This window comes from Parus major, chromosome 2 (assembly GCF_001522545.3).
Source record: "Parus major isolate Abel chromosome 2, Parus_major1.1, whole genome shotgun sequence".
In the NCBI taxonomy this organism is placed as follows: Eukaryota; Metazoa; Chordata; class Aves; order Passeriformes; family Paridae; genus Parus; species Parus major.
The window spans coordinates 82684496-82709088 of record NC_031769.1 but is presented as its reverse complement, the minus strand read 5'-3'; the positions used below and the strand labels follow the sequence as shown (position 1 = coordinate 82709088).

The 24593-nt window shown below is 39.2% G+C and overlaps 1 protein-coding gene across 3 annotated transcripts in view; it reads left to right on the top strand.

Annotated features, from left to right (window-relative positions):
- Positions 1-24593, top strand: part of LOC107216002 (protein cordon-bleu-like) — a 58801-nt gene that overhangs the window by 15552 nt on the left and 18656 nt on the right. Inside the window, exon 1 of one of the 3 annotated variants that reach the window (XM_033512161.1) lies at positions 21193-21212. The exons of the other annotated variants lie outside the window; for them this stretch is intronic. The gene's annotated coding sequence lies outside the window, so the exon portion shown is untranslated. Of the gene's footprint in view, positions 1-21192; positions 21213-24593 lie in introns of those variants that run through there. 3 annotated transcript variants of the gene reach the window in all.

The window sequence follows — 24593 nt, the reverse complement described above, 5'->3', positions numbered from 1 at the left end:
TGGACATGCAATTCAAAAATTATTCTAATGGCAAGAAGATTGCTGGCAGTATTTAGTTACAGAGTTAAAGTACAAAAGGTCTGTGGAAAAGCAAATAACATTATAAGGGCACCATTAATAATCCCAATGTTACATTCATTGTCACCTTTAATATAAATAGACATCAACCATTAACTGTAGTCAGAAGTAGTTGAGATTACAACTGGATGGGACTCTAAAATGTGAGCAGGGACTATCAGATAATGTGATTTAAGTGGTAGACAAGCAGGAAAATCCAAATAAAAGACCATGAGGAAACAAGGTAAGTAAGAGAGCTGTAAGAAAAGTGCTGAGGAGTCTGGCTTTACTTCATATTGAAAATCAATATATTTATTTTTATCTCAAGCTAATAATTATGTAAATATGTGCTTTGCAGGTTACTATTTCTCCATATTGAAGAGCATGTTTGGGTTGTTTTTTTTTAAGCTTATCTATTCAGTGAGGATGATTCAATTTTGTGGTATAAACAGAAACAAAAATGATACAGACATAGAAACATGATATACGCATACCATGGTCCTAATGTCACCAAAAGGTTTTGTGGGGTTTTTTTGTTGTTGTTGTTGACTGGGGGGAAAAGCCTTATATTGGAAGGGAAACAAGCCTTCCAGTTGATAAGTGGGATTCTGCTTACTAGTGACAGCCTTATCATGAGCACAAACTGAGTTTGTGGTGTTTGGAGGCAGTGACTATGATCTAACCCTTCAGAAAACAAACAAACAAAAAAAATCCCTGGATGGACCTCTTCCAGACTCATGTCTGGACACCCACGCAGCAGTGATTTAACGTATGAAGGTTCTGTATCCTACTCAGTTATCCTCCTCTGGTAATTCCACTCCAGTATCAGGTCTAACTGAAGGTCAGTCAAAAGTTAAGGCTTTGGGGTGGCAGTGAGGTTTTCAGTTAGGTGTCAGGAAGGATCAGAAAGATGATTCTAATGGAAGGCCCCCTCTAGGCACAAACTTCTTGGCCATTTCAGACCAAAGACAGGTCTACAGCTCTGACTCTTTTCCTGGGAAAGGATGAAGAAACTTTCAAACAACTGTTTTCATTTGAGAATCCTTTTCTGCTCAACAACCCAGCAGATAGACTAGATCTTTTCTCCTTTTTTTTCCTGAAGAGTCAAGCATCTGTGTGAAAGACAGGGAACAAGTTACAGCCAGTGCAGTTCTGTGTGAGTACAGAAGTGCCCTGCCCCAACCCCCCAAAAAGCATAGCCAGTTTTGGATTGTGTAGTGGCTGTCTATATTAGCCTAAATATGGAAAAATGTTGACTTCATATAACTTGTCAGAAAAAGACAGATATATTGCTTGTATTTGCATGTGTATGTGTATACAGATGTCATATTATCAAGTTTTAATTGACATGTTAATGCCTTGGTAGAATAGTGCATGCATGTGAAGACCATATAATGTTACCCAGTTCCAAGTACAAGCAAAGCAAGCATTTATTTTGGGAAAAGTAAAAACAGAGCCTCTGGTGGCTTTTTTTCAGGGAAATTAAGAAGTGTGATTCTTTAGTTGTCTTTTGGCAAGGAATTGCTTTTCCATCTTTGTACACAACTGTAATTTAGCATTAATGGAAAAACAGGGTAGTTTGGTGTAAATCCTCCAGACAGTACATCGCATTCTAGTAGGGATTTAAAAATGTTCTGCTGCATAGCTGATGCTTGGGTTGAGACTGCTGTTGCATAGCAGCTGGGTTAGAAAAGGAAGATAAGAATTTGCTGTCACCAGGCAAAGACCAGCTACAGGTTTGGTGTTTAGGATATTTTTTAATTTTTAAAAAATCTGTTACGTAATGTAACACATTTTAAAAATAAATTAGTGTCTCCCCTATTCAGGAATTTACTGTGAGCCTTTGTCACATCAAAGTCACTAGCTTGTCTATCAATTATGATCTCCTTGTAAATAGGACTTAGGTATTTGGGACCTATTTGGTCTAGTTCTCCTCAACTTGTTTGCACTAGTGTGCCTCATTTTCCAGTGCTTCCTGATAGTGTGGGCAGTGTGTGGTAATGACAACATGAATAATCTGCAAAGCTTCAGATCACTCTCCTGTAATTTTGTGGCAGATTCCTGTCCATAGCATGCATAGGGAAGAAAGAAACCATAAGCTTCACTCATTGCTAATTATGTAATTGTAAATCAGGAGCTTTTCAGTCTAAACTGGTGATTTTTGAGACATGTAGCCACTGTTTTTTGTGAGATGTGAACCTTTAATACAGTATTTTAATGTTAATTGTATAGTAATTTTTTTAAAAACCCATTAATGCAGAGAAAATGTTTATAATTTATTATAACTTAATATCTGTGGGGATTGTGGGAGTTAGCCTGGAAGGGTTAACCTGTCTGTGGCTTTGGTCTCCAACCCTGCGCTGGCGCTGTGTACAAGAGCCAGTGAGGTCAGCTAAGGAGTCTGAAGAACAGACCTTTTAAGATCATGTAAGCATGACCTTTAAAAGCATTTGGGATTAAATTGTTTACTTAGGCGTATGCATATTCTGTCAAATTTTATGTCCTTTGAAACTGTGGTTAAAACAGACTCTGAAGCGGCTGAAGTAAAGTATCTCTTTGGATTTCTATGTAAAGACCTGGAGGCTGCTTCAGTGCAGCATCTTCTGGGATAGAAGCAGCCCAGAAATCATTACAAATGTGTGGTTTGATGTCTCCTATATCCTTATTCTAGTTCCTTTGCTGCTGCAGAAGCTAAAATACCTCAGGTACAAGTTAGAGGAGCCCCTTGAAAAACTTTGTGTATCCAAACTTAATATATTTCAATCTTCTTTTTTTATTTTTTTTCAGCAAACCATTTGTGTTGGATTTGCAGTGAGAAATATCTTCCCTTAGTGTATGGCCTAACATATCTTTATAAAACTTCTTTGCAGACCAGAATTACTAGACTCAGAAGTGCAGTCAGTTCATGTCCCTGTGACAGGTAAAATCTGCAAATGAAGGTGTAACTGCAGATTATAACTGTGTGAAGTCAGGTCCTGCACCTCTTTCCTCCGTGTTGTATCTTTCTGGTTGTGGATGGGACATGGGTGATGCCGTCACACAGTTCTGTGACTGCAAGGCTAAATTAAAACACAATAATACCACGCAAAATTTAGTCCAGTCCACCCCTTCTACAAAAAAGGAGAAACAGTTTCTCACTGCATGTCTTTTGGTTTATGTATTCCTTTCATTATAGTATCGTCCTGAACCCTGACCACACAGTAGGCATTGGTAAAAGATAAACAAAGTTGATATTTTTGACATTGACAGTGGATTTTTCCAACAGATCCAGCTATTGGGAAATATGGTTTAAGCATTCAGGCAAAATCCTTTTGTTTTTTTTAAGTCACGTGAATGAAGGTATTGAAGACTGAAGTAAAAAACTGGAGAGTTTATGCTATGAGAGTTTGAGTTCTGTTTGGGTTTTCATGGCATAGGACAAAGAGCCTTGGTGAGGAGGAAGGATATAAAGGATTGCTTGTTGAAAGGTGTTGTATGCCTTTGATCTGTAAGGGAGGCCCTGAAGATATCCCCTCCTTAATGGTGTTCCACTGCATGTTTTAACACAGATCAAGTACGATGGAGACTTTCTCCTCCTCCCCTGCTTCTGTCAATGTGTTTCATACCCTGTCAAGTCTGACTTTTCCACTGTGTTTCTCCTGCTGGCTACACCAGCTCTTAAGCCTCTGTCCCTCTTGTGCCGAGCTGTGTCTGTCAGGCCCTGCCAAGTCACTGCTTTGACTCAGCTGCCTGATAGCAAAGCCCATTGCTGCTGGCTCCAGACTGCTCGGCCAGCTTACATGTGCGTCTGTGCTGAGCAGGTAGGTGTAAAAAGCATCTGATTCTGCGTGCTGGATTATTCTTGGCCAAAGTGCTTTAAAGATAACACAGGTGTTCCCACTTATAAACCCACTTCAGAGGGGAGGGCGTGAGCAGGTTTAAAAGAAACAGGGAATAAGCAAGGCAAATCCTGTGCATTTCTGTGGCATTGGGATCCCATGAAACCTGACCAAAAGAGAAGCATTGATTCATGTTGTGTAAGCTGTGGTTTGGCTCTTTTTCCTTTTCTTTCTTTCTTTCTTTTTTTTTTTTGGTAGTAGGGAGGAAGTGGGGCCATTTTCCTTTCATACCCTTGCTGACTGCATACAGAGGATCTGTTGTAATTTAGCTACCAGTACTTACTGATGATCAACTGCAAATATAAATCCAAGATCAAGAAAAACAAAACAAAAATCTACAGAAATTTTTTCTCCTTTATTGTCTTAGGAGAATAAATGAAGGAGGTGAGACACGTAGTCATTTGAATTAAGCTGCTGTTTGGAGTGATTTTGCACAAAACTCTCCTTAGGCAGCTCACACATTTTCTGTCTGAAAATAAAAATACTATTCCAGAGTGAGTGTTATAAATATACCACTTCATATAGGTTGTTTTAGAAAAGAAAGGCAGCATAACTGTCTGGCTTTTATATTAGGAGAAACATGTAGTGATACAACCAAGGTAATAAGAGAAGGCTGTTTCTACTTTTTCACTCGCAGCTCAGTTGTGATTTTTCAGCTTTCAGATTCCTCCTGCTTTTTGTGCCAGTTTCTGTGGCAGATAGGTGGGTACAGTTGCTGACTTGCAGGTTCATGTTGAAATAAAGTGGTGAAGGCATGAAGGGAGGGGCTCAAAAGCAGGCTGCTGCTTGTAAAAACGCACGTGCCTTGTACATCTTAGATCCTCGAAGTATGTGGAATTTTGATTTGATCCTCTGACTGGAAAGGATAGTTAAAAGCAGAGACTTTACAGGCGACATCACTTGACAGTCTTGATTTCATGGGATGATGGATAAAGCCGATGGATAGTTAGCACTAGAGACTGTGCACTAGCACAAAACAGAGAGGTAATTTTTGTCCAATGTATCTTGTGACACTGCTATGAAAAGCTAGGGATTTTATTTTTTGGTGTTAAATCTTTTTATGAGGCAACATAAATACTTTTCTGTTTTAGCTATGTTGTTTTCACTTCAAAAAATCAAAGTATGTGTTCTGTGTGTTTAGTAATGTATACTATTGAGCTATCTGTCCTTAATGCCAAACTTTCATAATGAAATACTGAAGTAAAGATTATCTTTGAGATTATGACAGCTGGGGAACATAAACTTTATACAGAAACACAAACTTTGGGAGATTTTCTAAAGTGGCAGTTTTTTCTATTTAGTCTAATTTAGTTTAGACTGAACTGATAATGGGATGGAATGTGGAGCTCATTTCCAAGGATTAAATCAGACTAATAGGAGCAAGGTTACTTTGCCCATAGCAGAATATCAGTGTCTATTCTGTAGTAAATTTATAACGATATAATGTATATTAAAAACACACTTCAGTGGGATTCCTTTTTGCTCTCAGCAATAGCTCATTCGTTACTTCATTATGATCTGGGATATGATATGATTTTAGCATATAGTATCCTTAGGTGCTTGCATGTGCTTCACTTGCTATGTGTTTTCTTGGTGAATGTACAATCCAATAGCTGTTACTATGAAAAAGCCATTACTGCCTTTTATTTTTAATGAATACTGCAACATGCCAACAAGGTTCTTGAGTTTTCAAGAACATTGTCTCATCCTGGACAGATGTCAGATCTCTTCCCTTCTATTAGTCAATCTTTCAGCCCCTCTGCTAGTGCAATGTCTAAGTTTTCTTAAATACAATATCTAACAGTAGAATAGGAAAGAGTATTCTGAAGGCAGAAAGTATTAATGTGCATGTTTTTTTCCCTCTTCTTTGAAGCTCATATTCAAACCCTAGTGTTCACTTAGTTTTTTTGTCATTGTAGTTAGCATCAGATAGAGAGACTGTGAGAAATCATGGAGTATGCTACTGATTGACTTCAGGTCAACCACTGGAACAGCCAGGATGTTCTGCTCATCTAGAGCAGAACAGAAAAGGAGTTCAGGATATATAGTGAAGTATTTAATAGGGATGAGTAAATTGATGTGATGAAAAAAAATCTACTTTCTAAAACTACCTATATGAAATTGTATATTTATGGCAATTATTCTATAAAAGTATTTTCATGGCAATTATTCTATAAAAGTATTTTCATTTTCAGATAGATATAATACACCATGTGATCTAACTAGGTAGGGATTTGTATGAAATCACTCCAAACTGCAGCTTAATTCAAATTTATATGAGGAAAAACTAATGTGACAAAAACAGCCACTGCTTTGGAAACTCTGGATCAAACTGTAGAATGATTGATGTAATAGTAAACATATTTCTGTCAGGAAGTCAAATATGCCTAAGGCATCTGGTTTTATTCCATGACTTTATTATTTTCTGTTACGTGATGCATAATCCCACTATAGTGACTGTAAAAAACCTGCTTCCGCTTTTCTTTCTTGCTCCAAAATGAGGTACTGTAGAAAATTTATTGTATATGCAACAGGAGTAGAGACAGTAGTCTTTTTTTTTGTAGACAATGCCTTACTTGTGGTACTGAAGATTAGCTTTCAATGAAGATTAGCTTTCAACATTTTAGTGAAAAAAACAGAACAGATATACTGGGTATCTGGCAGTACTGGATTTCTCTGCAGACCATTTACAGCTGGAAAGCATGGCCCTTTAGACAGCCTTTGGATAAGTCTGGGTAGAGTGTTAATGCCATTCTTAAAAAACTATTAAAAACATTAGTGAGTTGTTTTAAACTGAGGGCTCAGTTGCAGAATGACATTCTCAGTATTAAATAATGAAAATATCTGTAGGTTAGGTTCAGAAAACCCAAATTCTGAATCCCTCTGCATGCACAAAGCAGCAAATCTAGTAGTTCATACATCTAATTCTTTGAGTAGCCTTGCTGTTTCTTTTTGGAGGGAGTAGGCATTTCCTCCCTGCTCTTCTCAATTTCTAAACAAATTCCCTACATGTTATTAATGGTCATGAATTTTGTTGAAAATGTAAAATGTGACTCCTTATTATGACACAGATAATTAATACAAGTAAAGTGTGATGTGTGGTTCAGGACCATTGGATAGGGTAAAATAATGACTTTTTTCAGAAGAAAATCCTCTTCCTTGTTTATCAAGTGGATTTAGGCTTTTTTATCCTTTTATCAGTGTTTTAGCTTTGTAGTACTCCAATTTTTAAGCATAGCTTCTTACCAACAGTTGCCAAGATAGGATCAATCTGGCAGGTCACATCCTTCTCTTTTTTTTTTGTATCTTTCTTGAATTTTTATTTTCTTTGTTTCTACAAGTTGGGTTTTTTTTCTTCTTTTGTTTTGGTTTTTTTTTCCCAGTTTGTACAAGTATGGCTTTCACATTCATTCTTTTTCTCCTGATGCCTTCTACCCTGAAGATGCAATTAATGTGCTACTACTATTCTGTCACAGGCTAGATTTTAGAAAGGTAACATTACTGCTGTTGTTTTTTGGATTTACTGTAAAATTAGGAAATGATTATTAGAAATCATCTACTCGTTTCCTTTTTCTAAGTTAAACACTCTAAGTACTTATATATTTGCTTACTTTTTAAAATTACAGACTGTTTTAGGTCTATTGTTGTAATGGTAAGTCAAAATATTTTAAGATCTCCATGCCTTATGCATGGTTTTCTCCCATAAATTTTGTATGATTTCTTTTTTTTTAAATAGAAAAATATTAAAGTTCTCAATTTCACTGATAGTTTGCCACACAGACGTTGCTTAGAAATAAACTTTGGTAATAAGATATCTGTGTTAAAGACGTCTTGGAAGCAGGTTATTTCATTGGTTAAGGAAGGGTTATCCCTTGAATGTCATGGACAATGCTGATTCGCAAACCAAGGGAATTAAACATTTATCAGTTTTATAACTCTGAGGACTGCTACCAAATCAGCCAGACAGCTGTTCCCCCAGGCCCACACTTTTGTGATTCGACGAAGTTAATTCTCTAATGATGGCGTAATTAGCGCAGTTTTGCCGGAGGAAAGGGGATTTCTCTTTTGGCTCCTGTATTTGTTTTCCATCGTGAACAATAAGAAGGCAATAGCTAAAAATAATGTTTAAAAGGACTACTTAAAAAAGCAGTAGGAGCGTCCCCTCTGTGACGCTGGAGTAGCTCGGGGGGCCGGCAGCTGCTGCAGCTCGGGCTGGGCTCAGGTTGAGGGAAGGAGGAGGGAGAGGAGGAGGAGGAAGAGGAGAGAGGCTCCGGCAGCCGAGGACAGCAGAGCTCCCCCGGGCGGCGCCTGGGCCTCTCGGCTCCCTCGCTGAGCGCTGCGGGCAAACACCCGACCTCGCTTAAAAATACCGGCATCGCCAAACAAACGTTTGGTATCCATATGAAAAAAGACCTTTTTTCCCCTCCAGCTCTGCTTTTCTTCCGCCCCAGGTTTTAAGGATTCGAAAACCGAAGCGATACTGTAAACTGAGCATTAGAGGGCTGGAGCGCCTCCCCTGTGTATTCCCGGCAGAGAGAGATGGGGTTAGCCTCGGGAAGAGATGGCTCCAGGGACACCTTACAGCACCTTCGGTACCTAAAGAGGCTTTAGAGGAGATCTGGAGAAGGACTGTTTGCAAGGCCATGTAGTCATAGTACAAGGAAGAATGTATTCAAACTGAAAAAGAGTAGGTTTAGATTGAATATTAGGAAAAATTCTTTGCTGTGGGGGTGGTGAGGTACTGGAACAGGGTGCCCAAAGAAGTTAGGAATGCCCCATACCTGAAGTGTTCAAGGCAAGGCTGGATGGAGCGCTAAGCAACCTGATTTAGTGGAAGGTGTCCCTGCCCATGGCAGGGGGGTTGGAAGAATCATAGACTCATCAGGTTTGGAAGAGACCTTCAAGCTCAGCCAATCCAGCCATCCACCCAGTCCTATCACTGTAACCCCTAAAACACATCACCCAGCACCAGATCCAGACACCTCTTGAACACCTGCAGAGATGGGGACACCACCACCTCCCTGGGCAACCTGTTCCAGTGCCTGACCACCCTAACAGTCAATCTTTAATCTCTCCTGTCTCATCTTAAGGCTTTTTCCTGTAATCATGGCAGAAGACAAGAAGACTAGCTGTAAGGTCCCTTCCAACTCTAAAGCCTTCTATGCTTCTACATGTCAATCATTTAAATAGATACATATTTTTGATGACATTTTACATGCCCATTTTACCAAAAGGTGGCCACAGCAAATGACCAGGAAGCTCTTGATCTCAAAGTTCTGTTCACACCACTGTAGCTCTCAAAAAAGGGTGTCCAGGTGGGAGCAGAAGAAAGTCTGCAACAGTGCAGATGTCTTACTAACAGTGACAGGCATCTCTGTTACATGCTTTGTTTTCGCTTTTTTTGGAAAGAGTTATGTTTTTGAAAATCCTATGTATACTAGGACTATTAGATTTTGGCAAATTAGGCTCTTTGTTTTTAAGACAGTTGGTGCTAATGTAATCTGTGTGAAAAACTAGTGTTTCAATGATTGCAATCCTTGGCTTACTGGCATGTATTGAGTGACAAGGTGATTGAAAACCTGAAGTGAAAATGCAGGGATGGGGTTTTGTGTTTCAGACAGTACACAGAGCTTGTCTGCCGCCATCCATATGTGTCGCTGCATCCCTGTGTGGTGATACTGTAAAAGGAAGCTGCAGTTGCTTTGCTTTGGCATTTGACATTGAAGGAGCATTCCCTGAGCTGGATTTAAGAAACTGCTGTTTATTTCTTTAAATATTTTATTTTACTGGATGTTTGTGTGGTTTATTTTATCTTTGTATTCATGGAATTTTTGTGAGTTCATTTTAATTAAAGAAGAGGTCTAGATTGTTTAAATGGTAGACTTTCACAATTTGATTGAAGCTTCTTCTGGTGTACTGTCAGCCAAAGCTGCAGGGCAAAGGTAAGACTGAAGCCCTCTTGCCAAAACTTGAGGCAGCACAGGATCCCATGTTTCTGGCCTTACAACAAGGAGTTCTGCCATCTCTGTGCTGCCGGTGAAGCTTCTCATTTGCCTTCATAGTTTTCTTGTGTAGTTTCATAAGGTACATCCTGTGTTTGACATGGGGTGAAGTGACCTGTGTGGCTCAGGGCAGGGAGAGATGTGTTGGCCTGAGAGTTTTGCATCTTTCCTTTTTTTGAGTCACTTTTTTGGGTCTGGCATCAGCCTGGAGTTTAGCAAGATCTGCTGGTGTTGGCTTCCACACCCTGTTGGTTGGAGTTCCTCTGTAGTAGAGGCTGAATTTTCCTCACACAAGGCTTCTTGCGCTCAGTGTGATGCCGAAGTCGCTTTTGGGTCTCGGTCACTGGGCATGTTGTCAAGATACTTCTCTTCCATGGTGTCTGAGCACTTTGCTGTAGTAGCACTTCCTTCCAGAGAAGGACAAACTGGATGAGTTTGAAGAGGTGGAGGGGTCTGTCTGTGTTGTAGAGTGATCTGCCTGCAGCAGAGGAATGAATGGAACCTTCCTGTTCCTCACCCCTGCTTGTGCCTCACTACAGATTTACAGGCAATGCTCATGAACTGGAGAAGTCAAACATGAAGTTACTTTTCTTCTCAGCATCTTCACTTTTGCTGGTGTTGTTGATTTTTAATGTATTGTGCATCACTGGCAGGGTGGTGGGGCAGCCCCAGTGAGGAATAACACAGCCTTTCCAGCTGGCTCCACACCAGGGCATGATTGAGCCCCTGTGCAGGACCAGGATGAACCCAGCTGGCTGCTGCCAGTTGGGCACTGGGAGGAACATCCATCTTTCTTGTTAGAAGTGCTGCAAACCTGTATACCTGTCCTTTAAATAGTCTTTCTCGTGCCTCATCTCCCTCCCCCCTTCCTCAGTTTATACCAAGAGACTGTCTAGGAAAATATTTGGCAGTACCTAGCTGTGTTGGTGCTCTGTATGTCTGTGGCTTTTCTTCAGACTACCTGAAGAAGAGACTGCTAAGTGATGGAAATGATTACCTGCAAATGTTACTTGCTAATACCAATGAAGTCAGAATAAGATTTCATATTACTTTTTTCTTCTTTTGAAAATGAAGATATTTAGGGATTGACAGAAATTTCCTTTTGTATATATATGTAATGAAAATGCAAAACCAAATTGCCTGACTACATGACAGCAGTTCTTTGTGGTTATAAGTTTGCTGATTCAAGGGAGAAACTGCTAAGTAAGGTTATGGTTAGGCTATTTATTTTTTTATTATATGTTTTTCCTATTCATGCTAGCACTAATTTTTCAGTATTAATATCATACATAGAGGGTTTTTTTCCATCCTAAGGCTGTTCCATCCTGCTCTGCATCAGAAAAGAAAAGCAATATTATGCTACATTCTATTTTCTCATTAATATTGCTAGTATAGAAAGTCCTTCCTTTTCTTCTTTGGCTTCTTTTTTTCTTTCTGTTTCAAATTTCTTCTGAATCTTCAGATTCCTTTTCATCATTTCATGTCACCTACTTCTACCAGCAGACTGAGTGCACAAAAAAGGTGTGAGGAATTCGTAAGCCCAACCCAGATATTTTCAATTGTTCAGACTCTTCCAAGTTTAAAATAAGAAGCTAAACTTGTTATGTGACACCAATCATGTGTGTTTAATTTAGATGTCATTTGCCAAGACTATAAACATGCCAAGTATTCATTCAGTGGAAGATTAAACTTTTAAATCATAATTTGCTTTGCGAGAAGAAGCTGTAGTGAAATTAAATTCTCTCTCTTCCTACCCTGTCTCTCTGGACCTAATCCTGTGGTCAAGGACATGTGTGATACAGCATAGCTTGCTTTTAACAACAGCATGGTCAGGATAATTTGAATAAGGTTGATTCATTAACAAGTCTTTGGATATTAAATGGGAAATGGGACTGTGTGCAAATAGTACTTTCATTAAGGCTTGTATGCAAGGCTTGAGTACATGGAAGTGTTTGATTTACTCAAGGTGAACTTTTTGATGCTTATCTCAAGCATATGTTCGGAGGCCTCTGCTTCTGGGCATTCATTTGCTGCTTCATAATAAGCACAAAGGATATGTGATTTTTGATATCAGTGAGCATGGTTTTTGACACTTACATGCCAGGCAAAACCTTCAGTGTACTCTGTTACTGTGATTCTAAGTCTAGCAGACCAACTGCTCTGTCAAATCTAGTGCATCCTCTTGTGAGGATGTGATATTTACATTATAGCCAACAAATGAATGTTTGTAAATCAGAATCACAGAATGAACTAGGTTGGAAAAGACCTTTGGAGATCAAGTCCAACCTAAGGCCTGACACCACCTTGTCAACTAAACCATAGGCACTGAGTGCCACGCTGTCATGGAGTTACTTTACCTTTAAGAAAAGTTGAAGTTTTTGGGAACTGCCTGGCGTCTTTTCTCCTGACCAATTATCGGTGATTGCTGAGAATTGACAGCAGTTTAGGCCATTCAAAAGTGGGATCAACTTGTGAACCCTACCTTAAAGTGTAAAACCAGAGCTCTCCGTTCTCTTTGTTTCCTGGCTGTGAAGAGCGCGGAGCTCCGGCCTCCTGTTCCCAGCCCAGGCCATGCGGCCGGGCGGGGACAGGGCTGGGCCTGCCGCGTCTCCCGGCCAGGAGATGCGGGCCCTGAGGAAGGTTTTCCCTGGGCTCAGGCCGGGCCGGGCCAGGCTGAGCCGATCTCTGGCTTGGCTGCAGGGTTTTTGCTGTAACTAAATTCACTAGAAACTGCTGAGTGAAGGAGAGAGACTCTGGGCCTGCAGCGGGCTGGGGCGGCGACTACACTCTCCAGAGCAGCCATGAGGAACTCTCCATCGCAGACGGCTCCAGTTCCTGCACCGGCTGAGGCCACAGAACTACCTACAACAGCCTGGGCAAGATTTTAACTCTTTCATTACCCAGATGAGACTTGCGGATTAATCTTTTATCCAGAGAGAAAAAAGAGTGATCAACATGAAAAGAGACTTTATAAACTACCAGTGACAGGAAAGAAAAGAAGCTTCAGAAAAGGTAGAGAATTAAGAAGATGCTTTAATTTAGCTGAAATATCTTTCTATTAAAACTATGGAGATGGACAATGAAGTCCTGAAAAGAACTCCTTTAATTCATGATAAGGATCTAGGGAGGAATAAAGTGTTCAAAGTGTAAACTTGAGTGATTATGGTATAGTGAAGTGCTGGGAGATTTGAAGCCTTGAGAGGCCATGAGAAAACTGTTGTCTAGTGAAGCTCACAGCAACAGATGAAGACGACTTTTTTTGCCTTTGAATACTCATCCTTAAAAATGCTATCCCTAGACTCATGGCCCATAATACACACCTCAGAGTGATGTGAAAATGGGAGGGGTGGGCTCTGATAACAGCAGCTCTGGGCAGCTGATATCAGGGCAATGGAAAACTATAACAAAAATAGTTTTCTTGTGAGAAACTCCATAAACTAACAGGAAGAAACTTCTGTTTCTCTACAAAGACAGGTGAAAAGACTGTAGCAAGAATTGAGACTGTTTTAACCACCTAAGTTCCAAAGTTCTTGTCTCTGTTGTCGTGTGAACAAAATAATAGTAGGTAGATAGGGGATGAAAAGGTTTTTCTGGAAGTTTATTCTGGTGATCTTATTATTGTAGTTTGTCAATAAACTTTGTTTATTCCTTTTAAGTTTTATGCCTGTTTTGCTCTTGTTCTAATCCATATCTCACAGCAAGAAATAAGTAATTTTCTTAGTTATTGGTTTTAAACCACGGCACACGTCTAGTCTTTTTTTAAACACCTCCAGGGACAGTGACTCCACCACCTCCCTGGGGGAGGTGTGTCCAGCCATTGAAATGGGCTTCTCATTCTGTGAAGAATTTTTTTTCTAATGTCTATCCCGAACTTCCCCTGGCACAGCTTAAGACCCTGATGCACAAACGTTTCCGTGTCTGGATGCAGAAATGCCTCCATGTCTGTTTCTCTGGCTCTGAACATGGATAGTGATGATTCACAAGTGGTTACGATCTCTCATGTCTTCTATTATTGCATAGCAGTAGTTTTGTCATATAATTTTGTCACCCCCTACTCAGGGTGAGGGAAAAAAGTTTGGTCAAGCAGTTCCTTAAACATACTCATCTTTTGCTGGCTGAGTCTGATCTGTTCCCAGATGCTGTGAGATTGAATTTAGCTTGCTAGGAGGCCTGGAGTGACTGCAATCTGAGTTGGAAATGTACTTGCTTTGAAGTCAGCATTTTGTGGCATCCTTTTGTCAAGCAACAAGGAGTGATCAACCAGATCTGCTTGTGCCTGTGTCAGTATAGTCCATAATAATTTCTTTATTCATATTGTTATAGAGGAAGTTCATAGAAGGGAAAGTAATTCTGTACAGAAGCAGCTGAATCTAAACAGTGAATATAATTTATATACTGTTTAGTCCTACTTCTTATATATTACTGACTTAGAAGCAGAAATTATGGCATACAGCCAGATAGCACTCACTCTACATCAGATATATGTGCATGATATGCATTTGGGTAAGGGGAGAACAGCCTTTATATGCTGTGTCATGTGAAGGTGTGAAGGAGCCCCATGCTTTTGTCAATTATCATGTGCCACAGCTGTGGCTGTGGAAATGGTTTTGTGTTCATGGCAGAAGAATGTACCCTTCCTTCCTATGCTGCTGTGAGTAGCCCATGCTAATTCTGCAGCATTTAACCTGAAGTACATGGGTCAGGTGAGCTTTCAGGAATAACTTGGATTTGCACCACTGTTGTTTCTTCTGGGCTAGAATTAAAAAACAAGGGAGACAAGTCCCTTCCACTTTTGTTTTGGTAGGTGTAACTCCAGGTTTTTTCTGCCTTGTTGTTTTCGTTATTGATTTGCAGTTTATGTTGGGCTCAGAAGAGAATTATTTGGAGGAACAAGGCTCTGTAAGCTGCATGCAGGATTTTCCTGTCTGGGAAGTCAAATAAAGAGAGGGGATGCTAGGTGTGCTTGCTAACCATTGAGTGTTCTCATCACTCCTGGGTAAGCACAGTGCCAACACATGTCACGTGTTAGGCCCTGGCTCAGGGAGTGCTCTCTCTATGCTGGTAATTTCACCAGTTAGCACTATGTCACTGGCCTTCCTACTTCAGAGGAGCTGACCAGAGAAATTGTGGCGGGTCTGACTTTATCTGGCGTCCTCAGATTTCCTTGACCTCTCTGACTCATTTTAGAACCAGAAACAGTGAATAGTCAGGGTGGTAATACATGAAGATAGCCTTGTTTGCTTTTTAAATTGATTTTATTTTCCTCTCTGCCCTTTTATTTTTTTAAGACATTAGTTGTATTCTTCTGGTTTTCCATAAGATGTAGTAAGAGCATCTAAAAGAACTGTGCCTTTGCACAGCTAAAAGACAGCTGGATGGATGCCCAGGGCAGTACCACGGAGTCACTGTCCACTTCCTAAAGCTTCTCTAGGTGTCCTGCTGGTGATGCTGTGTGTTCTCCTGGTACCTGAAAGTTGCATTCTCACTGCGGGGAGCCAGCAAGTGGGACTGTCAGCACAGAGGTGAAACTGTTGAAAAGCAGAGGAGCTCTGCTGAGGTTCTGCCAGAAAGAAAACTTGGCTTCTGCAACATCAGTGGCAAAAGACTTACTGAGTTCACTGAGTCCAGGATATCTTTGTTGTGGTTTTCATCAGTTGTGAGGAGAAACTCTGTAGTCAGACACTTCCAAACCCATGTTTTCATTCATTGTTGCAGGTGGGATCTTTCAGATGGGACAGACACCTTTATTTCAGCAGAGTCTGCCAACAGCTTGTGTGGCCATGCAGTGCTAAATATAAGATGAAGTTTATTTCATGATCCTCTTTGCCTGTATTTTTTTGAAAAATATTTATTTGTTTTTTCACCGGTTAGTTTAGTTTTATCTTCAGTATAATTGACAAGAGAGAAAGAAAAGCCTAATGTACTAGCTTTTCATAAGTGTCTGGAAAGTGAGTGTCTGGTAGGGAGAAGAGGCCTTGTAAGCACCTTGTAACCAGTGAGGTGACAGCTGCAGGATAAGGTCCAGAGTTGAAGACAGTCATTAAGTGCTCCAGCACTGAAAAGAGCTTGTGAGACTTGTCACCCTTTTTGATATGAAAAGCTGTTCAGGCAAGACAAGGAGCCTGGCGGAAATTTGATGTCATTAATGCTGCTCTTTCTCTGTTTTTGACAAGGAGATGTAAGTTTTTTCTCTTGGTTAAAAGACCAGCTCTAAATCACTACTTTTTGTTGCTTGCATTTGAAGATTTGTGCCTCTTGCAACTTCTATATATGCAGTTAACATGCATTCTATAACATGCAGTTCATGTTATAAGGTAGTCTAATATATCCTGTTTGGATATCTTCCTGTGTGGGTGTTGCAGGCTCTGCTGAGTGTGCATCTGGCTCAGGCATGTCTACAAAATCTTACAATCACTGCTGTGATGCCCCATCAGTACTCACAGGGCAGCCTCAAGCATGTTTGCACTGAGCAGCATTTAAAGCTCCTCAGCAGCAGATGCCTCCTGTTTCTCGGTGGTGTTTTCTCATGGATAGCATGTAACGCCATTCCTGTGGCTTACAGTCTGCTGACAGGAAGGGCTTGGTTTTACTTTGTAAAGCCCATAATGATCCTGACTCCTGCCTTTTTCCTGTGTCCTGAGCCAGTGCCACACAACAGTAAAATGCCCACAATAATCATCCCTGATTTGAATGTGTGTGATAAAGAGGGAGGGTATTTGGCTCCTTCCTCTCTCATTTGATACTGTCTGGGTGTGTTGACAGCTGTCTGATTTATCAAGATTTTCTTAATAATGTGCTCTAGTTTGCACTACATGAAGCCTATATCCTTTTTGGTTTTGAGAGATTTAAAATCCATTAAGTAATGCATATGCCTACAGGATACATTAAACAGAATTTTAAATGGAAACTATCTAAAAGATGGGGTGTGCTGGCATATAAAAATCATTAAAACACTTGATGGCTTTGGAATTTTGTTGGTTTGGTTTGGTTTTTTAACTAACCAGTGCCATTATGCTTATTTATCAATAACATAAAAATAGTAGAGTTCTCTTTTCCTGTTGAAGCATACCATGCACAGCAGCCTGATTTAGTCACAGATGAAGGAACTGGATGACATTTCAGTTGAGCACAAGCAATGTGATGTTTTTCTTAAGTGTTTTCTTTATTTTAGTATTATTGTTGCTTGGAATGGAGTGAGACTAATAGCTCAATACTTGATAAATGGGGAAAAAACTTCGTAAGTTTGTGGATAATGAAGGAAGAAGTCAAAAATGTAGGTGGGGATAGGATTGGATGGCTGTTCACTGAATGCTTTGCACTACTGCTTCACTGTTTTCTCTGAAAGTCACTTTAACATCAATCTTTTGATTTTGGCCAGCTGAGGTGGTGATGGTTAAACATATTTGAGTCCTAAAGCTTAAACGTTTATTTTTTGTATTCATGTTTTGGTTCATCTGCAACTTCTCTTCTGGCAGATGTCGTCGTGAAAAGAGCAAGGTTTCACCATCCCTACCTAGAGTGCTGTTTTTCTACTTTGCTTTTCCAGACCACATTTTTTTTGAAGGTGAAGCTTCTTACCCATCCTCCAGCATGAATTATTGGTGAGATTTTGCTTAGAGCACATCTCCCAAGCTAAAGAGTTAAAACTGTCTGTTTCTGACTGTGAGATGTGATATCACTTTAGATTGCAGAATTTTACCTTTCCAAAATAGAACTTATCTGTGCTTTTTTGCCCTTAACCACCTAAGACTTCTGTTTTTCTTCAGCATGTGATTCAGCAGATTAGGTAAATAATTAAATTATGTTAACTGCTCTGCCATTTCATTCCTCTTTACTGATATACAACCCATTGGAGTTGTACAGCATGGCACCAGCTTGTAGTGTGGTCTTTGCTACACGCTGAATATGTGGGTGGTACTTTAATAGTCCTATGATATAGCTATTAGTGATACAGACCTTACAGTGCTTTTTCAGGCAGTTTTTTCATTAACTGCAGTGGGCATGTACCCAAATCCTGGGATTTGGCTGCTTTTTAAAAGATTTTCTTTAGGGCTTGTCTTCTACTTTGTTTTGGAAACTGATACAGGTAGACCTATCAGTCTCCCTAGCATGGTTGTGGTTACTAAGTGTAAAAGCATTTGTAGGCTCCAATGTTATTCTTTAATCAGTTAAAGCCCACCCCATGTTCAGGTCCATCCCTGCCTTCACTTGGAGAGAGAGCTTTCTAAAGTAGCAGTGGGGAGCGTGGCATGGTCCACCCACTACAGGAGGTCCGGTCATCGTGCTTCTGGCCTCTTCTGGCCCTAAAAATGACTCTTGTGAAACTGGTATGTCAGCTGCTCTGTACCAGATCTTGAAGGAATGCCTTAATGCCTGCAAGGACAATTAGGCTTTTGTTGGAAGATAATACACTATGATTCTTAATCAAAAGTGGGGGTGATGTATCAAAACACGACTATTTAAGGATACCAGCCACAAGCAAACAAATCATTTGGCCTTTCTGTCAGAGGTTGTGGCCTCAGTAGTTCAGCTACATTGTGTCAGTGCAGGAGTCTGAGTCCCAGCTGGGCAGGAGACTGTTTAATCTTCTTTGGCAGCTGTGCAATGTTTCACAAGGACCAGAGTGGCCAGGTCTCTGCTGTGTTTTGGGATGCATATCAGCATATCATGAAATGAGGAGATGCCCTGGTAGCAAATTTTATAACTGTTATTCACTGGCACATCCAAGACTGGGAAGCAGCACCCCAACACATTTAAATGACTGATTGGTTAAGTTTGTGAAAAATTTGAAATTAGAGAGATATTACTTCTTCCATTGAACTGTGTCATCTTACCTTGACTTCTGTTTATTTTTTGTTAACTTCACCCTTGGGCAACCACACTTGTGTACTTCTATCCCTGCTTCCTCTTCTGCAGATGTGCTCATTCTATTTGCTTCTGGTCTTCATTTCTTTTTATTTTCTTCTGGCAAAGAAACTTTATTTGTAAAATACATAAATCTGTAGGGTTTCTCATCAGTAGAATCAAATGGAAGATCAAAAATATAATTTAATAACTTCCATTTCTTTGACAGAAACAAATTATTTTTTCTTGTTTGTTTTGGGTGACTTTATCATGCCCGCAAGGAAATAATTTTCATTGTGTCTGTCTATGTGATCCTGCCTTAAAAATGGAATGATCTTTTACAAGTAATGTGAAATTCAAATAAATGTTTGAAAAAACAAAAGCATAAAATAATTGCATACTATAATATCTATGAAATTCAGAGTAAAGACTGGACTGCTAAAACAAAACAGCAACTTATTAAAAAAATAAAGTAGAGAACCCCAATTGTTGCTTGAGCCATATCCACTAATAATCTAGTTTATTCCATCTTCATGTCTGCTGAAGTTTTCAGCTCTTTAGAAAGTGTAATATTTGTGCAATATTATTAATTTTCCAAAATACTGTAAAATAATATTGGAAACAAGTTACTACAATAGTAATCCATTCTAGACCTATAACCTGTATGAGATATTTAAAGGTTTACATTACCTGTGTTGCACATAATTGTAACAAATATTTTATTGAATTTAACGAATATTTACCCTGTGGTAGAAAAAGTAAACTAGAGAATGTTATTTGATATTTTTGTTTTGATTTTAATTTAATTGGTTAATTTATATGTTATAGATGGCAAAGTCAAATGGAGTTCTAGTTTATACTGTAAGGCCATATGGATGAATTTGTGCCTCTTTAGTAGTTTTGGAAGTTATCATGCTGCCCTGGTGTCTTCTCAATCTCTCTGAGATTTGACATTTGGTTTCCATTTTCAGAATTCTTGAGGTTCCTTTATCTTGCTGCTGTTTGTACTTCCTTTACATTTGTGTTGTGTTACAGTTTTTCTGAGCCGCTGCATCAGAAGCTGAAAGGATTTTACTTACAAAGAGGAAACTTGGTGTGCTGTTTATTCTGATATAGTGATTGTCTCTTTCATAGCCAGTGATCTGGGTTTTCTTTGCTTTGTCATAAGCAACAAACAAAGAATGAAAAGGAAATGTTCTCTGAAAGATATCTTCTTCACAAGTTAGATCGCTGAGCATGAATGACTTCTACCCTGCTGTGTCTTGCTGGTTTGGAATATGAGGTGTATGTCTCATTGCTGGGCTTCTGACTTTACTGTGCAAATTGCCAGGGGAAGGGGAGCACGTGAGTGAACATACTCAGCTGCATTTTTTTCTTGCCTGTGTGCACAGATTTCCTCTCAAAAGACTGTAGGAGTCCAATCACCTGAAAATCAAGAATATTTATTCCCACATTTCCTGGTTTTCACACAAGGGATGCTGTATCTCTGTTTGCTCATCACTGAGAACTCACATGTTTGCTTATTTCTCCTCATTATGGGATGAGGTGTATATAGAACTGTCACAGAAAAACCCCTTGCACCTGTTTGAGCCTTTTGACCAGACTGAAAATTGATTTGACCAGACTATTCTAGTTGGCCACTGCATAAAAAAATTAGTGTTTCCTATAATTCTGCTATGATCAGGGATGGTTGACTTTTTGTTTTGTTTTGAGTTGGATTTTTCTTGGTTTTGTTGTTGGGTGAGGTTTTTAAGGTTTCTTGGTGATTTTTTTCCCCCTTTTTATTAATATTCTTCATTTTTTTCCTGAAGTTTCTGTGTGTGTGTGTTTGTGCTTTTGTTCTTTTGGTGTTATTCTTTCTTGTTTAAGATGAATGGTTACAGAGAGACTTGGCATAGAAAGGACAAGATTCTACAAACTGTTGAATTATGGAGCACTTGCCAAAGTCCTGCTGACATGCATGGAATGAAGTCTGTCCCGTACTTGTTAAGTTGCCTTTGTTTTACAGGGCAGAGACGATTATTTATTGGGAATGGTGGAAATGGATAGCACTTCACTGTTTCAGTTTCTTCTTTTTTTGTGTGTGCGTGTGTGCTAAACCTTATCTGAAGAAAGGCAATCTCTGCACAGTTTTGCCATGGGTGTGGAAGTCCCAGCACCACTGCTGATCAAAAGAGAGATCATGTTTTTCTAGGCTGGGATTGTAAAGTCCAGGTTACATCCTGTTGCTTGATAGTTATATATTAATGAATTGTAGGTCAAAAGGCCTTGGGTTACCTTGTCTTGAAGTTCATAATTTGATGAAACTTCTTTTCATTTTTCTTGCATTTCTTCTGTGCTGAACTACAGAAACACTGATCTTATTGGTCAGTTTCCTTGTTTTTCCTTTTCCATCTTGAGAAACCTGGTGCTTTTACTGAGAACAGTGCTGGTAGGTCATTTATATATTCTGCTTATTTATTTAATGACTATATGCAATTTTTTTCATTTACAATTAAGTGAGAATAAGTTGTTCAAGTCTCAGTAAAAGACACTGTACATTTATGTATTAGAATTAGCTGCTTATTTTCACTGTCTCTGTCTCAAGGACTGGATGAAAGCATTCATGTAACCATCAGTTAAACCTGATCATAGACCTGAAGTGTTCCCACTTGTAACTTCTCCTGCAGACTAGGAGCTGGTGCAGGTCTTAACAGGTATCTCAGTAGTGAGTACAGTGAAAGATGTTTGTGGAGAGAAGATGGCTGTTGAACTAAATTTAGGCTGAATTTATCTCACACTGAAGAATGGTATGCAACTTTTTTATAGTATGTTGTGGTTAAAGCATGGAAAATACCCTTGCTTCCCGTGCTTAAAACAGGCTTTTAAATCACTCACTTTCTTTGTGCATTATTTTAGTGGGGTAACAATAAGGCTTTTATTACAGAGTGCTTTTGTATTGTCCTTCATAACCATTGTTGCTCTGAAAGAGAAAGATAAATTATTTTTCTTGCACACATTCAATAGTATTAACAGGCTTCTAGGCACCTTCTGACTGCAGTTGCTAGAGCCTGTCAGAAAAAGCAGCTGCTCATGTCAGATCCAAGGCAGAGCTAGATCTGTGGATTTCAGTCTGCAATTTGTGGAGCTACATTCTACTACAGAGATGTTTCAGAAAGTTGGCTAGAAAATGCAAATCTGTGCCACATATTACTCCTTAAATGTGAACTGCAAAGTCATCTGCTTCCACTGAAATAGTTTGAGATCTGTCATTAGGAAAATGTTGAAAACCAGAAATTTCAAGCAATCAAGTGAGAATATGTTAGTCACTATTGTGGAAAAGCTCCTATGAGGTCACCTGAACTGTTGCTAGGTTAGAGTGACTGCAGTGGGAATGTTTTCCATTTTCCTTTCTTGAATGTCTCTGAAGGAAACAGACTTTCCCTCTCCTTTCTGAACAAAAGAAAAGGAGGATTGTAGTATCTAAAAGGCCCTGTCTGAATAATGCCAAAAAGAATATGCATTGTTAGATGTTATATGGAGTTAAAGTGAACATCGCTGGTCAATGTATGGCTGATGTTTTTGTTGATTTGATGCCTGATTTGCTGACACATTGCTCACACTGCCCCCATCTCACCCCCAGCCTCAAGCAGTTTTATACAAGGTTGCTAACTGCAGATTTGGCTGAGGAGTACTTAAAAGATTTTAAAAATACATTAAAAAGATAAAAATCACGCTCTCATTAAGGTGTCTGACCTTGTTTGTCTGTTCCCATAGAAAACCTCAGGCAGATTTATGTTATCACCAGGGAACAGACACCTTCTGTAGCATACTCCTGATTTACATTCAGCTCCTTCACTAGCTCTAAAACTCAGTCTTTCTTTGCTTCTTCCCTGAAATTTCAAGTGACTACGTCTTCAGCTGATTTCAATTTCATGATTATTTTATCACTATTGCTTTATTTCTTCTATTTGTTCACCGTGAGATCTGGAATTTATAAGGTAATTCATAATTGCAGCTAGCTCTGCCAGGCTCAGAACACTTGCCTGTTTCTTTTCTTTCTACCCCCTTTGTCAATTTGTCAGGAGCACTGTGTTGGAATTATCTTTAACATTATAGAACAAACTTCAAAAACAAAAAAATAAAAGCTTGTTTTAAGAAACAAGTTAAACTCTATAGCGACTTCTATTGATGCAGTTGATATTATGAAGGGCAAGAATTACATGATTTGTGAAGTTCTTAAACTGCATGATTGTAAGGCTGTGTTGGCATGAATTTGGATGTAAGCAAAATTCCCATGTCTCTCACCACCTGCTTACAAATAACTACTGTAGCTAAACATAAAAGGATCTGAGCAGAAGATGAATCCAAATTTCTTTTTATTTTTCTTCAATAGCCAAATAAATTAAGAGCTTCATGCTTCATGGAGAGTCAAGATAGTTAATTACTTGTCAATGCTCTGAACTTCTCATCACCTCGATGGGGAGGAGCATAGGAGCTGCATGTTAGCTGCAAGCAAGATGATGACTTCATGCCTCAGAGTATATAGGATAAAAAAACGAATGTTGAAGGAAATTTCTGATGAAAGAGAAATTTCTCTATACTAGTAAATAAGGCAGTACCTCATTCTGCATATCTATAGAGAATGCTATTTGGTATGCACACAGGGAAGGAAAAGCCGTATCTTCATCACTGGTGATTTAATGCTCCCTCACTGAGATCTCACTGAAATGATCATTTTCAAGGAGGTGTAAAGAATTTTTGCAAGTTGAGACATGTCACAGAGATTGTTGGTCAAATGCAAATACTGATTACAAAGTATGGAGAGTTTGGATTGCCTCTAAACATTTCTATTTTTTTTTTTGTTGGTTGGTTTGGGTTGGGTTTTTTTATTCATATGATAAAGCTATTACTTTTTTCTTCTGCCAGGAGCTTACAGTGGTAATCAAAACACTATGTTTAGTCCTTTTATCTGTAGAATAGAGGTTCTCTTTTTAAAGAAGAGTTTGATTTGGTATTTCAGTTCTGTTCTGTTTTGTTTGGTGGTATTTTTTTTCCCTAAACACAGTTTTGCCCTTGGCTGATTCGCACACTAAGCTTTTCCGGCTTTTAAGGGTTAGAGTGCTTTTTCTGTACTCTTCCTTTCTGAACCTCAGTTCATGTTGTTTGCAGGGTGGAAATCATATGAAGAATCATAATCTCTTCCTGCACCCTAAAAACAGGCAGATTAAAAAATACAGGCAGTAGGCCTCCATAATAATTTCTGACTAAGTATTTTACTGCTTTTTCCATCTGTTACACTAAAATCTGACTTAAACTAAGCATAAATCTAGTCAGAAGAGGTCACTGGAGTATTAATCATCTGAGTTAATCCTCTTAGACATGTGTTTGGTATGAGGCCAGCTATTCAGAAGTTGAACAGCACACATATGTTGCTTATCTGTCTGGCAGCTTGCCAAAGAAGTAAACTTCTGTGGTGGGTTTATATCTCTGTAAAGTATGTTGCTTGTTTGGTGCAAGCTGATGCAGCTTTTCTGTACATCACACATGGTGCATAGCCTGCTACTGAAGAATGAGTTCCTTTCAGGGTGCTTTCAAAGAGCTGTAGTGTTGGTGTTGCATGGTAAGAAGTGATATCATTCACAGTTGACCTTTTCATGGTGCTTCCCTATGAAGTACGATGAGCCAGATTTAATGCTACTAACTTAGAGCAGAGGAAGAGACAATATTTCAAGTAGAGTAATACTGTGGAACCCAAATATAGCTGAATGAAACCTCACCCTGCTTCCACTGCTGCCATTCTGACTTGGAGGAAACATTCATGTACATAAAT